General features: G+C 35.7%; 1 non-coding gene across 1 annotated transcript; it reads right to left on the minus strand.

Annotated features, from left to right (window-relative positions):
* Positions 1-11,442: 11,442 nt before the first annotated feature.
* LOC130959025 (small nucleolar RNA R71) lies at positions 11,443-11,546 on the minus strand. The gene has a single exon (XR_009078122.1). It is a non-coding gene; the product is annotated as a small nucleolar RNA R71 (small nucleolar RNA).
* Positions 11,547-12,125: the final 579 nt, after the last annotated feature.

The following is a 12,125-nucleotide window of genomic DNA, read 5'->3' on the forward strand; positions in this document are numbered from 1 at the left end:
CTGCCTAACTGAGATTTACAAGGTGACCATAGCTTGCTTCATACCAACAATCTCCGTGGGATCGACCCTTACTCACGTAAGGTATTACTTGGACGACCCAGTGCACTTGCTGGTTAGTTGAGCGAGACTGTGAAGTTGATTTTTGACCATGGTATTGTGCACCAAGTTTTTGGAGCCATTACCGAGGAATATTATTCGAGTTGTGTGAAAGTATAAATCACAATTTCGCCCACCAAGTTTTTGGCGCCGTTGCCGGGGATTATTCGAGTATGGACAACTGACGGTTCATCTTGTTGCTCAGATTAGGTAATTTTTATTTTATTAAAAAAAATCAAAAATCTTTTTAAAATCTTCTCCCTATTTTCGAAAATTATTCAAAATTTTTTTTACTATGCATTCTAGAGTTTCATGAAACATGTGAAGCCTGGCTGGCTGTAAAGCCATGTCTAAATTATTTTGGACTGAGGCTTCCAAACCATCAGCATAGAGGCAAGTTACATATTTGATAAGTAATGAGCAGGATATTCTGATGTTACATGCTGAAGCTTGGCTGGCCATTGGCCATGTCTAGTATTTTGGACCGGAGCTTTCACAAAAGCTTGGCTGGCTATTAAGCCATGTCTAATTCCTGGACTGAAGCTTTAGACTAACATTGCAAGATTCCTGGAATTCATATTAAAAATTTTGAATTTCTTATTTTATTTTTCCTATATATTTTACGAAAAAAATCAAATAAAATACAAAAAAAATTAGAAAATCATAAAAATCAAAAATATTTTGTGTTTCTTGTTTGAGTCTTGTGTCAAGTCATAAGTTTGGTGTCAATTGCATGTTCATCTTTTCTTGCATAAAATTTTCGGAAAATTCATGCATTCATAGCATTCATCATGATCTTCAAGTTGTTCTTGATGAACTTTCTTGTTTGATCTTCATATTTTCTTGTTTTGTGTTGTATGTTGTTTTTCATATGCATTCTTGCATTCATAGAGTCTAAACATGAAAAATTTCTAAGTTTGGTGTCTTGCATGTTTTCTTTTCTTGAAAATTTTTCAAAAATATGTTCTTGATGTTCATCATGATCTTCAAAGTGTTCTTGGTGTTCATCTTGACATTCATAGTGTTCTTGCATGCATCATGTGTTTTGATCCAAAATTTTCATGCATTGAGTATTTTTAGTGTTTTTCTCTCTCATCAAAAAAAAATTCAAAAATCAAAAAAAAAATATCTTATCTTTTTAAATCTTATCTTTTTAAAATCTTTTTCAAAAATCATATCTTTTCCATTTTTCATCATTTTCGAAAATTTCAAAAATCTTTTTCAAAATATTTTCAAAATCTTTTTCTTATCTTTACATCATATTTTCGAAAATTGCATCAAAAATTAATGTTTTGATTCAAAAATTTCAAGTTTGTTACTTTCTTGTTAAGAAAGATTCAAATTTTAAGTTCTAGAATCATATTTTGTGATTTCTTGTGAGTCAAGTCATTAATTGTGATTTTAAAATTCAAATCTTTTTCAAAACTAATTTCAATCTTATCTTTTCAAAACCATATCTTTTTAAATCATATATTTTATATCATATTTTTTTTTCAAAATTTTATCTTTTTCAAAAAAAAAAATTTAAAATATATTTTCTAATTTCTTATCCTCTTATCTTTTCAAATTTGATTTTAATATTTTTTTCAACTAACTAATTAACTTTTTGTTTGTTTCTTATCTTTTTCAAAACCACCTAACTACTTTTCCCTCTCTAATTTTCGAAAATACCTCCCTCTTTTTCAAAAATTCTTTTTAATTAATTAATTGTTTCAAATTTTAGTTTTAATTTTCGAAAATTACTAACCCATTTTTCAAAATTATTTTCGAATTTCTCTCCCCCTCATCTCTTTCTATTTATTTTATTTATTTACTAACACTTCTCTTCACCTCTCTTCATCTCCAATCACTGCCTCTATCCTCACCATTGTGATTGGATTCTCCACTTTTATTCCTTTCTTCTTCTACTAACAATAAGGAACATCTTTACTGTGACATAGAGGATTCCTCTTTCTTTTCTTGTTCTCTTCTTCCCTATATGAGCAGGAGCAAGGACAAGAACATTCTTATTGAAGCAGATCATGAACATGAAAGGACTCTGAAGAGGAAGTCAAGAGAAACTAAAAATCAACAATTCAGAGAAACCTCAAAAAAAAAGAAGAAAAAAAAAAGAGAAAAAGGGAAGAAAAAAAAACTTCCACCTCTGAGTCATGGGAGATGAAAAGACTAAATATAAGCCGTCATAGCTCAGTGGTAGAACATGTGGCTGCAAATCAAGAGATCCCTGAGATACCTCAGGGGATAAGTTGTCCTCCACACAAAAATTGGAAGCAACTAAGGGGAGGAACACCAAAATTACTATGAATCATTCAACAGAAGCAAGGAAGAGACATAGAGGAGCTCAAAGAGCACCATTGGACCTTCAAGAAGGCGCCACCCTCACTCAGGTGGATTCATTCCTTGTTCTTTATTTCTTTCTATTTCTCGGTTTTTAGTATTATGTTTATCTATGTTTTGTGTCTTTATTTCATGATCATTAGTATGTAACCATGCCTTAAAGCTATGAATAAATTCCATTAATCCTTCACTTCTCTTAAAAGAAAAATGTTTTAATTCAAAAGAACAAGAAGTACATGAATTTCAAATTTATCCTTGAATTTAGTTTAATTATATTGATGTGGTGACAATACTTTTTATTTTCTGAATGAATGCTTGAACAGTGCATATGTCTTTTGATCTTGTTGTTTATGAATGTTAAAATTGTTGGCTCTTGAAAGAATGATGAACAAAGAGAAATGTTATTGAGGATCTGAAAAATCATGAAATTGATTCTTGAAGCAAGAAAAAGCAGTGAAAAAGAAGAAGCATTCATAAAAAAAAAGAGTATATAAAAGAAGAAGGAGCAGTAGAAAAAGCCAATAGCCCTTAAAACCAAAAGGCAAGGGTAAAAAGGATCCAAGGCTTTGAGCATCAATGGATAGGAGGGCCCAAGGAAATAAAATCCAGGCCTAAGCGGCTAAATCAAGCTGTCCCTAACCATGTGCTTGTGTCATGAAGGTCCAAGCAAAAAGCTTGAGACTAAGTGGTTAAAGTCGTGATCCAAGGCAAAAGAGTGTGCTTAAGAGCTCTGGACACCACGAACTGGGGACTTTAGCAAAGCTAAGTCACAATCTGAAAAGGTTCACCCAGTTATGTGTCTGTGGCATTTATGTATCCGGTGGTAATACTGGAAAACAAAGTGCTTAGGGCCACAGCCAAGACTCATAAGTAGCTGTGTTCAAGAATCAACATGCTTAACTAGGAAAGTCAATAACACTATCTGAAATTCTAAGTTCCTAGAGAAGCCAATCATTCTGAACTTCAAAGGAAAAAGTGAGATGCCAAAACTATTCAGAGGCAAAAAGCTACAAGTCCCGCTCATTTAATTATAATTGATATTCATTGATATTTCTGAATTTATAGTATATTCTCTTCTTTTTATCCTAATTGATTTTCAGTTGCTTGGGGACAAGCAACAATTTAAGTTTGGTGTTGTGATGAGCGGATAATTTATACGCTTTTTGGCATTGTTTTTAGGTAATTTTTAGTAAGTTCAAGCTACTTTTAGGGATGTTTTCATTATTTTTTATGTTAAATTCACATTTCTGGACTTTACTATGAGTTTGTGTGTTTTTCTGTGATTTCAGGTAAATTCTGGCTGAAATTGAGGGACTTGAGCAAAACTCTGAAAAAGGCTGACAAAAGGACTGCTGATGCTGTTGGAATCTGACCTCCCTGCACTCAAAATGGATTTTCCGGAGCTACAGAACTCCAATTGGCGCGCTCTCAATGGCGTTGGAAAGTAGACATCTAGAGCTTTCCAGCAATATATAATAGTCCATACTTTATTCGGAAATTGACGACGTAACTTGGCGTTGAACGCCAAGTACATGCTGCTATTTGGAGTTAAACGCCAGAAAAACGTCATGATCTGGAGTTGAACGCCCAAAACACGTCATAACTCGGAGTTCAACTCCAAGAGAAGCCTCAGCTCGTGGATTGATCAAGCTCAGCCCAAACATACACCAAGTGGGCCCCGGAAGTGGATTTATGCATCAATTACTTACTCATGTAAACCCTAGGAGCTAGTTTATTATAAATAGAACATTTAACTAATGTATTTGACATCTTGGTTTTAATCTTGGGACGATTAGTTCTTAGACCTTGGGGGCTGGCCTCTCGGCCATGCCTGAACCTTTCACTTATGTATTTTCAACGGTGGAGTTTCTACACACCATAGATTAAGGGTGTGGAGCTCTGCTGTACCTCAAGTTTCAATACAATTACTATTACTTTCTATTCAATTCTCTTTTATTCTTATTCCAAGATATACGTTGCACTTCACCTTGATGAATGTGATGATCCGTGACACTCATCATCATTCTCACCTATGAACGCGCGTGATTGACAACCACTTCCGTTCTACCTTAGGCCGGGCACATATCTCTTAGATTTCCCAACAGAATCTTCGTGGTATAAGCTAGATAGATGGCGGCATTCATGAGGATCCGGAAAGTCTAAACCTTGTCTATGGTATTCCGAGTAGGATTCTGGGATTGAATGACTGTGACGAGCTTCAAACCCCTGAAGGCTGGGCGTGATGACAAACGCAAAAGAATCAAGGGATTCTATTCCAACCTGATTGAGAACCGACAGATGATTAGCCGTGCTGTGACAGAGCATAGGAACGTTTTCACTGAGAGGATGGGATGTAGCCATTGACAACGGTGATGCCCTACATACAGCTTGCCATGGAAAGGAGTAAGAAGGATTGGATGAATGTAATAAGAAAGTAGAGATTCAAGAGGAGCACAGCATCTGCATGCACTTATCTGAAATTCCCACTATTGATTTACATAAGTTTTTCTATCCTATTTTACTTTCTGTTTATTTTTATTAATCAAATTTAATCCAATAATCTCTTAAATTAGTTAATCTGCCTAACTGAGATTTACAAGGTGACCATAGCTTGCTTCATACCAACAATCTCCGTGGGATCGACCCTTACTCACGTAAGGTATTACTTGGACGACCCAGTGCACTTGCTGGTTAGTTGAGCGAGACTGTGAAGTTGATTTTTGACCATGGTATTGTGCACCAAGTTTTTGGAGCCATTACCGAGGAATATTATTCGAGTTGTGTGAAAGTATAAATCACAATTTCGCCCACCAGATTACTGTACATATTTGCTATTTTGGATACCTTTATTTTGGTTGATGCACAATTTTAGCTACTCTTAGTGTGTATATATATATATATATATATATATATATATATATATATATATATATATATATATATATATATGTTTTGCATCTTGGCTTTGATTGTGATCAGAAAAATATTTTGGATTGTTAAATCCTAGTTAACCCTTTCTATATAAGAATCTTGCTTTGATTGAAAATGGGATAGACTAGAAAAAATTTTTTTTTAACTCACAACGTTGCACTGAAAATAAGCTTAGCCAGTATGATAAAAATTTTCAAGAAATTCATTTTTAGGGCACCACCCCAATTGATTGAAAATATTTTTTTTTAGAACTTACTCGAATTATACAATTGTGGATCATGTTTTTGAGCTTTGAACACAAGCATGTGAGATTTGAACCTAATTGTGTGGTTACATTATATAGCCACTTATTTTCATTCTTGTGTGCATTATTCTCTTTCTATGATTGTAATCTTTAATTTGTTTGATTATATATGTCCATTATTTTGCGTATACATGCACTTATATAATTGAGATCATCATTTCAATTAGCTCACTTACCCAAAGAGCCTACCTTTTTATCTTCCATTGTAAACCAATCTTGAGCCTATGCTTAACCCATTTGTTCTTAATTTTAGCACATTACAAGCCTAAAGCAGAAAACAATAAATGTCCTTATTTGGATCTTTGATTAGCTTAGGCTAGTGAGAGTGCTTATCATTCAGGTTTAGGAGAGTTGGAAACATTGGTTGGGATAAAAGTGGATTTTTTGTATTTTTGTCAATATTTTGGGAAATTGGATACATACTCATGCATTGAATGTAAAACCATATGCATTGATACTTTTATATATACTTCTTGTTAAAAAAAAGTATATATATAGAAAAGAAAGCAAAAGAAAAGCAATAAGAAGGGGACAAAATGCCCCAAGTAAAACTCAATAAGAGTGAATGCATATGGGTGGTGATCAAAAAGAGAATGCATGAGTGTGTGAAAAAGTGAAGAATGGGTAGTTAGGTTTGTTTAGAAATTGTATAAGTTGTCATAGGTTAGGTGGGAAGTTTAAGTTAATGAAAGATTCGAATTTCAAGCTCACTCAACCATATGCATCCTACCTTGACCGTAGCCCCATTACAACCTATGGGAAGTCCTCATGATATTTGTATGCATGCATGGAGTAATTGTTGATTGTTAGATGAAAAACAAATCTTGGAAAGCATGATTAGGGGAGAATCGAGTGAATCAACCCCATACACTTGAGCGCATAGAGCGGATACACATCCGGTGAGGGTTCGATCGCTCAATTACATGTTTCCACCTGTGATCATCTTTTCTTGCAAGTTTGTGAAATCTCTTAATGCTTCAATTCAATTGTGGGTTTGCTTTGATTATTACTGCGCTTGCATGTAGATTCTTGGAGATTGATTCATTTTGACTAAGCCATTGCATCCATATAGGTAGATTGCATTTAGATAGACTTCACTTAGCTAGTTTTCATTGAATAAACGTTAATACCCCTTGCTTCTTTCTTGATTTAAGCATGAGGACATGCTTAGTTTAAGTGTGGGGAGGTTTGATAAACCCCGATTTCGTGATTTAACTTATGCTTATTTTGGGGGATTTTATCGCCTTTTCCCACATTTATTCAATGAAATAGCATGGTTTTGTAATTCTCCTTTGAATTGTGCTTAAATGTAAAAACATGCTTTTTAGGCCTTAAACTGGTGATTTTAATTCACTTTAATTCCAATCGATGCCTTGATGTGTTTGTTGAGTGATTTCAGGATCATAAGGCAAGTATTGGATGGAAGAAATGAGGAGAAAAGCATACAAGGAGGAGAATGCATGAAGAAACAAAGATTGGAATTGCATCAAAGGGCCGCGCACGCGCAGAAGAGGTTCATGTAGGAACGCGCACGCGAACATGACGCGCCCGCGCAAATGAAGGATTTGCCAATCGACGCGCCAGCGCAAAGCACGTGTACGCGCCGATACTCGCACGTGACTCACTTAAGGGCAAATCACTGGGGGCGATTTCTGAGCTTCCCATGCCCAATTCTAGCTTATTTCTGAGTGTATTTCATGTAGAATTGAAGCCCAAGCAAAAGGGGGGAAGAACATTAGTTAGTATTAGCATCATGTAGTGTAGTTTCTAGAGAGAGGAGTGATAAACCCATATTTCATGAGATCTTTTGTGCTTAATTTGAGTGATTTATACAATCCCTCACCTACTTATTCACATTAATTGCATGGTTTTACTTTTCCTTCCTTATTATGTCATATTGTGAAAAACATGTTTCCTAAGCTTTGAAAATTAATTATTTTAATTACCTTTATTTCCATTCAATGCCGTGATTAGTGTGTTGAGTAGTTTCAGATTTTCTAAGGCAGAATGACTTAAAGGATGAAAAAGGAAACATACTAAAAGGAAAGGAGAAAGCAAAATGGAGCTTTAAGGAAACTGGTATCCACGCGATCGCATGGACGACGCGATCGCGTGCCAAGCACGAATCAGCAGCAACGCGGCCGCATGACTGACGCGACCGCGTGCCAAGGAAAAGCTCCGAATGACGCGACCGCGTGACCCACGCGGACGCGTGACAGAGGCCACGCACCAGAAATTGCAGAAAACGCTCATAACGAGTTCTGAGGCCCTTTTTGGCCCAAATCCAAGTCCAGAAGGCATAGACCAGAGGTTAAGAAGTGGGGGAATGCATCCATTTGGGGAGCTCGCCAATTTCTAGTTTTATATGATTTAGATTTAGTCTAGAGAGAGATTCTCTCTCTCTCTTAGGATTTAGGACTTCTTCTTGTTTTGGGAGTAACTCTGGATCCTGGTTTAAATGTTCTTTTATTTTAGTTCTACAATTATTTATTCCAACATTTGAATTGATTATTATAATTTGATTTATGAATTATTCCATGTCACAGATTATTATTTGAATTAATGATAATTGAGGTATTTTCAGTCTATGATTGTTCTCTTTGATTTAAGTTGCCATTGCTTCCCATCTAAGGATATTTTTATTATTTCAGCAAATTTACTTTTTCCCTTTTGGTTCTGGTTAAGAATTCAGTAACTCAACAGTTATTAAACTCAACATAATTGATAATCGTTATCTTGCTAATTGAGCTGAACTTAAATAATCTCAACCTTTTCTTAAGAAATAATTAGGATTCAAAGGTCAATTTAATTAGTCCCTTAACTTTCCTTTGCCCTGGTAAAGGTTGACCAAGTGAAATTAAGATACAACTTTCATTATTGTTGAGAGGGATAACTAAGTTGGACTTCTAATTTCCCTTATCTTGCCAAAAGTTGTTTTACAGTTATTTATTTATTTTTAATTGCCATTTAATTCACTCGTCATTTAAATCACTTGCTTCTCACCTTCTAAACCCCGATTACAACCTTTATAACCAATAATAAGAACATACTTCCTCGCAGTTCCTTGAGAAGGCGACCCGAGGTTTAAATACTCGGTTAAATACTCGGTTGTTACTTGTGACAACCAAAACGTTTGTACGAAGGGATTTCTGTCGGTTTAGAAACTATATCTACAACGCGACTGTTTTTATGACATTCTTTACTGGCAAAAATCCTAACGTCAAGAAGCTATATCTTCTCTCTAGAATTAGGGTAGATTAGGTTAATTTTACTTTAATTCTAGTTCCAATTTCATGTTATCATCTTATTTTTATCTACAATTTCATGTTCCTAATTTTGATCGTTCATAGTTCTCATGTTAGTTTCCCTTTTTACTATTTTCTTGTGATGATGAATCCTTGTTGGATTTGGATATTTTCTCAATTACAATTAAATTATTGATGTTCTTTTGTTGTTGATTGAGTTGTGATCTCATTTTCTTTACAATTGGTATTCATTAGATTTCATCAATTTTTGTTATTTGTTGTACTTTCCTTTTATGCTTTCCAATTGTTTGACAAAATGCTTGGAAGGATGTTAGAGTAGAATTTTATGTTCTTGATTTGGGAAGGTAACTTAGGAACTCTTGAGTTGCTAATGTCCAAGTGATTGATGATTGGGAGCCATTAACTCTAACTCTAACTAATTGAATCAGTAAGGAGTTAGGACTTATGGACTTGGATTGGCATAGCTCATTTGACTCTCCTTTACTAGTTAGAGGACAACTTAATGAGGTTAATCCTTGCCAATTCTCATGTTGTAGTTAGTGATTAGGATAGAGATCCTTGACCACCAACCCTTGCCAAGACCCCTTTGTCATTTAATCTTCGTTATCAATTATTTTCATGTCTATCATTCTGAAAAACCCCAAAAACACACCTTGTAGCCAATAACCAAGCACTTCATTGTGATTCCTAGGGAGACGACCCGGAGTCTAAATACTCTGGTTATTAATTTTAGGGGTATGCACTTAGTGACAACCAAATTTTTGTATGAAAGGACTATTGTTGGTTTAGAAACTATACTTTACAACGAGCTTTCATTTGTGAAATTCTAAATCACACAAGAGTCCGATCATCAGAGCTCTGTTGTAATTTAATGGATCAATTATAGTTTTCATTCTTCTTCTTCTTTCTTTTCTCTTGATTTACTAGAAAGCTTTTGATCTTAAATCAATTGGTTTGTTTTCTTGGAAAAGAAACTCTCCATAATTGGATCTCCTCTGAGCCTTGGAAAAGGGATGAGGAGATCATGCTAGAATTGCTTTCTCATGTTGGACCAAATTGGGGTTTGGACGGATATAGTGACATGTAATCCTCCCAACACTTTGATTTGGAAATACATGTGGTATAATCAGTGACCATACTTCATCTCTTCCCATGAGCAATTAAATCAAGGAATTGGGCAATTGTTCAAACTTAGAGAGATTGGGTTGCCAAGGAATTGGGATCCAATCACTTAAGATTGCCAAGGAGATCAATGAATGCATTGATTGAGGAAGAGATGATAATGAACTTGATCCGGAGAATGCAACATCTCCTAAGCCCAATGAATCCCCCATTTCTGATCTTACCCATTCTCTTTACTTTCTGCCAGTTATTTTCATGTTCATCTCCCCAATTTCCCATTTAAGATTCTACAATTTACTTTCTACACTTTACTTTTCCGCCATTTAAATTTCTACAATTTTCAACTCAATTTCTGCTCAGCTCAACTAGCACATTCTTCCAACTAAAGTTTTTTGACCAATCAATCCCTGTGGGATTCGACTTCACTCTATTGTGAGTTTTTACTTGACGATAATTTGGTATACTTGCCGAAGGGAGATTTGTTGAGAGACAAGTTTCCGTGCATCAAGTTTATGGCGTCGTTGCCGGGGATTGATTTTGTATCGACAATGATTAAATTGGAAGATCACTAGATTGAGCATTTTCTTTTGCTTGTTTTACCTAGTCATTTACCTTCAGTATCAGTTATTTTCTTCCTCTCCCCCATCCCCCCTTTCTGTTTTCTTTTACTTTGCTATTGTTTACAATTCTACTCACTAACCCACTAATTGTTTGATAATTTGCACCACTCATACTAACAGCCACTCTAACAAGAATAATCTCTTCATTTTATTTCTTGATGTGTGTTCTGTTAGTTGTATGACAGAGAGTAGAAGCGGAGCTTCAACTTCCTTTGATTCTGAACCTGAGAGGACCTTCCTTAGATTAAGGAGAGAAGCAAGAGGGAAAAGAGTTGTTGGTGCTGAGGAAGAGGATGAGTACTTTGAAACAAACATGGAGGAGAACTTGGAAAACAACCATGAAGAAGAAGCTCACAACCATGCCAGAGAAGGCCCTGTGAATCATGCTGGGCAAGAAAGAAGAGTTCTAGGCTTTTACATCAATCCAAACCCAGGAAATTGTGGAAGTAGTATCCAAAAGCCAACCATACATGCCAATAACTTTGAATTAAAACTCCAGCTCATCACCCTTGTTCAGAACAACAGCTCATTCAGAGGAAGTGCCCAAGAAGACCCCAATCAACATCTAACCACCTTCCTAAGAATATGTGACACTGTGAAGTCTAATGGTGTTCATCCGGATGTCTGTAGATTGCTTTTGTTCCCCTTTTCACTCAGGGACAAAGCATCTAAATGGCTGAAATCTTTTCCGAAGGAGAGTTTGACAAACTGGGAAGACTTGGTGAACAAATTTTTGGCGAGATTCTACCCTCCTCAAAGAATCAACAGGTTGAAAGCTGAGGTACAAACCTTCAGACAACAAGATGGTGAAACTCTCTATGAAGCATAGGAGAGATTTAAGGACTTAACAAGAAGGTGCCCACCAAACATATTCAATGAATGGGTTCAACTGCACATTTTCTACGAAGGTCTTTCTTACGAATCAAAGAAGGTCGTAGACCATTCATCAGGGGGTTCTCTAAACAAGAAGAAAACCATTGAAGAAGCCATAGATGTCATTGAGACTGTAGCTGACAATGACTACTTCTATGCTTCTGAAAAGAGCAACACTCGAGGAGTGATATAGCAGAACTATATGGATGCACTGCTAGCTCAAAATAAGATGATCACCAAGTAGTTAGCTGATCTTACCATGAAGATGGAAGAGAACCAAGTTGCAGCAGTCATCACTTCATCACCAGCTCAAGAAGGAGTGAATATAGGAGAAAAAGGTAACTGGAAACAAGCCAACTATGTTGGAAACTCACCCAGACAGACCCATGATCCATACTCCAAAACTTATAATTCTGGTTGGAGAAACCACCCAAATTTTGGGTGGGGAAACCAACAAGACCAAGGCCAAGACTAGAGATGCCACAACCACAATCCCAACAACAATGCAACTCACCAACATCCCTCACAGAGATCATATCAACACCCACCTAATCACCCTTCTCAACATCCATATCA

Source organism: Arachis stenosperma, chromosome 10 (genome assembly GCF_014773155.1).
Source record: "Arachis stenosperma cultivar V10309 chromosome 10, arast.V10309.gnm1.PFL2, whole genome shotgun sequence".
Taxonomy (NCBI): Eukaryota; Viridiplantae; Streptophyta; class Magnoliopsida; order Fabales; family Fabaceae; genus Arachis; species Arachis stenosperma.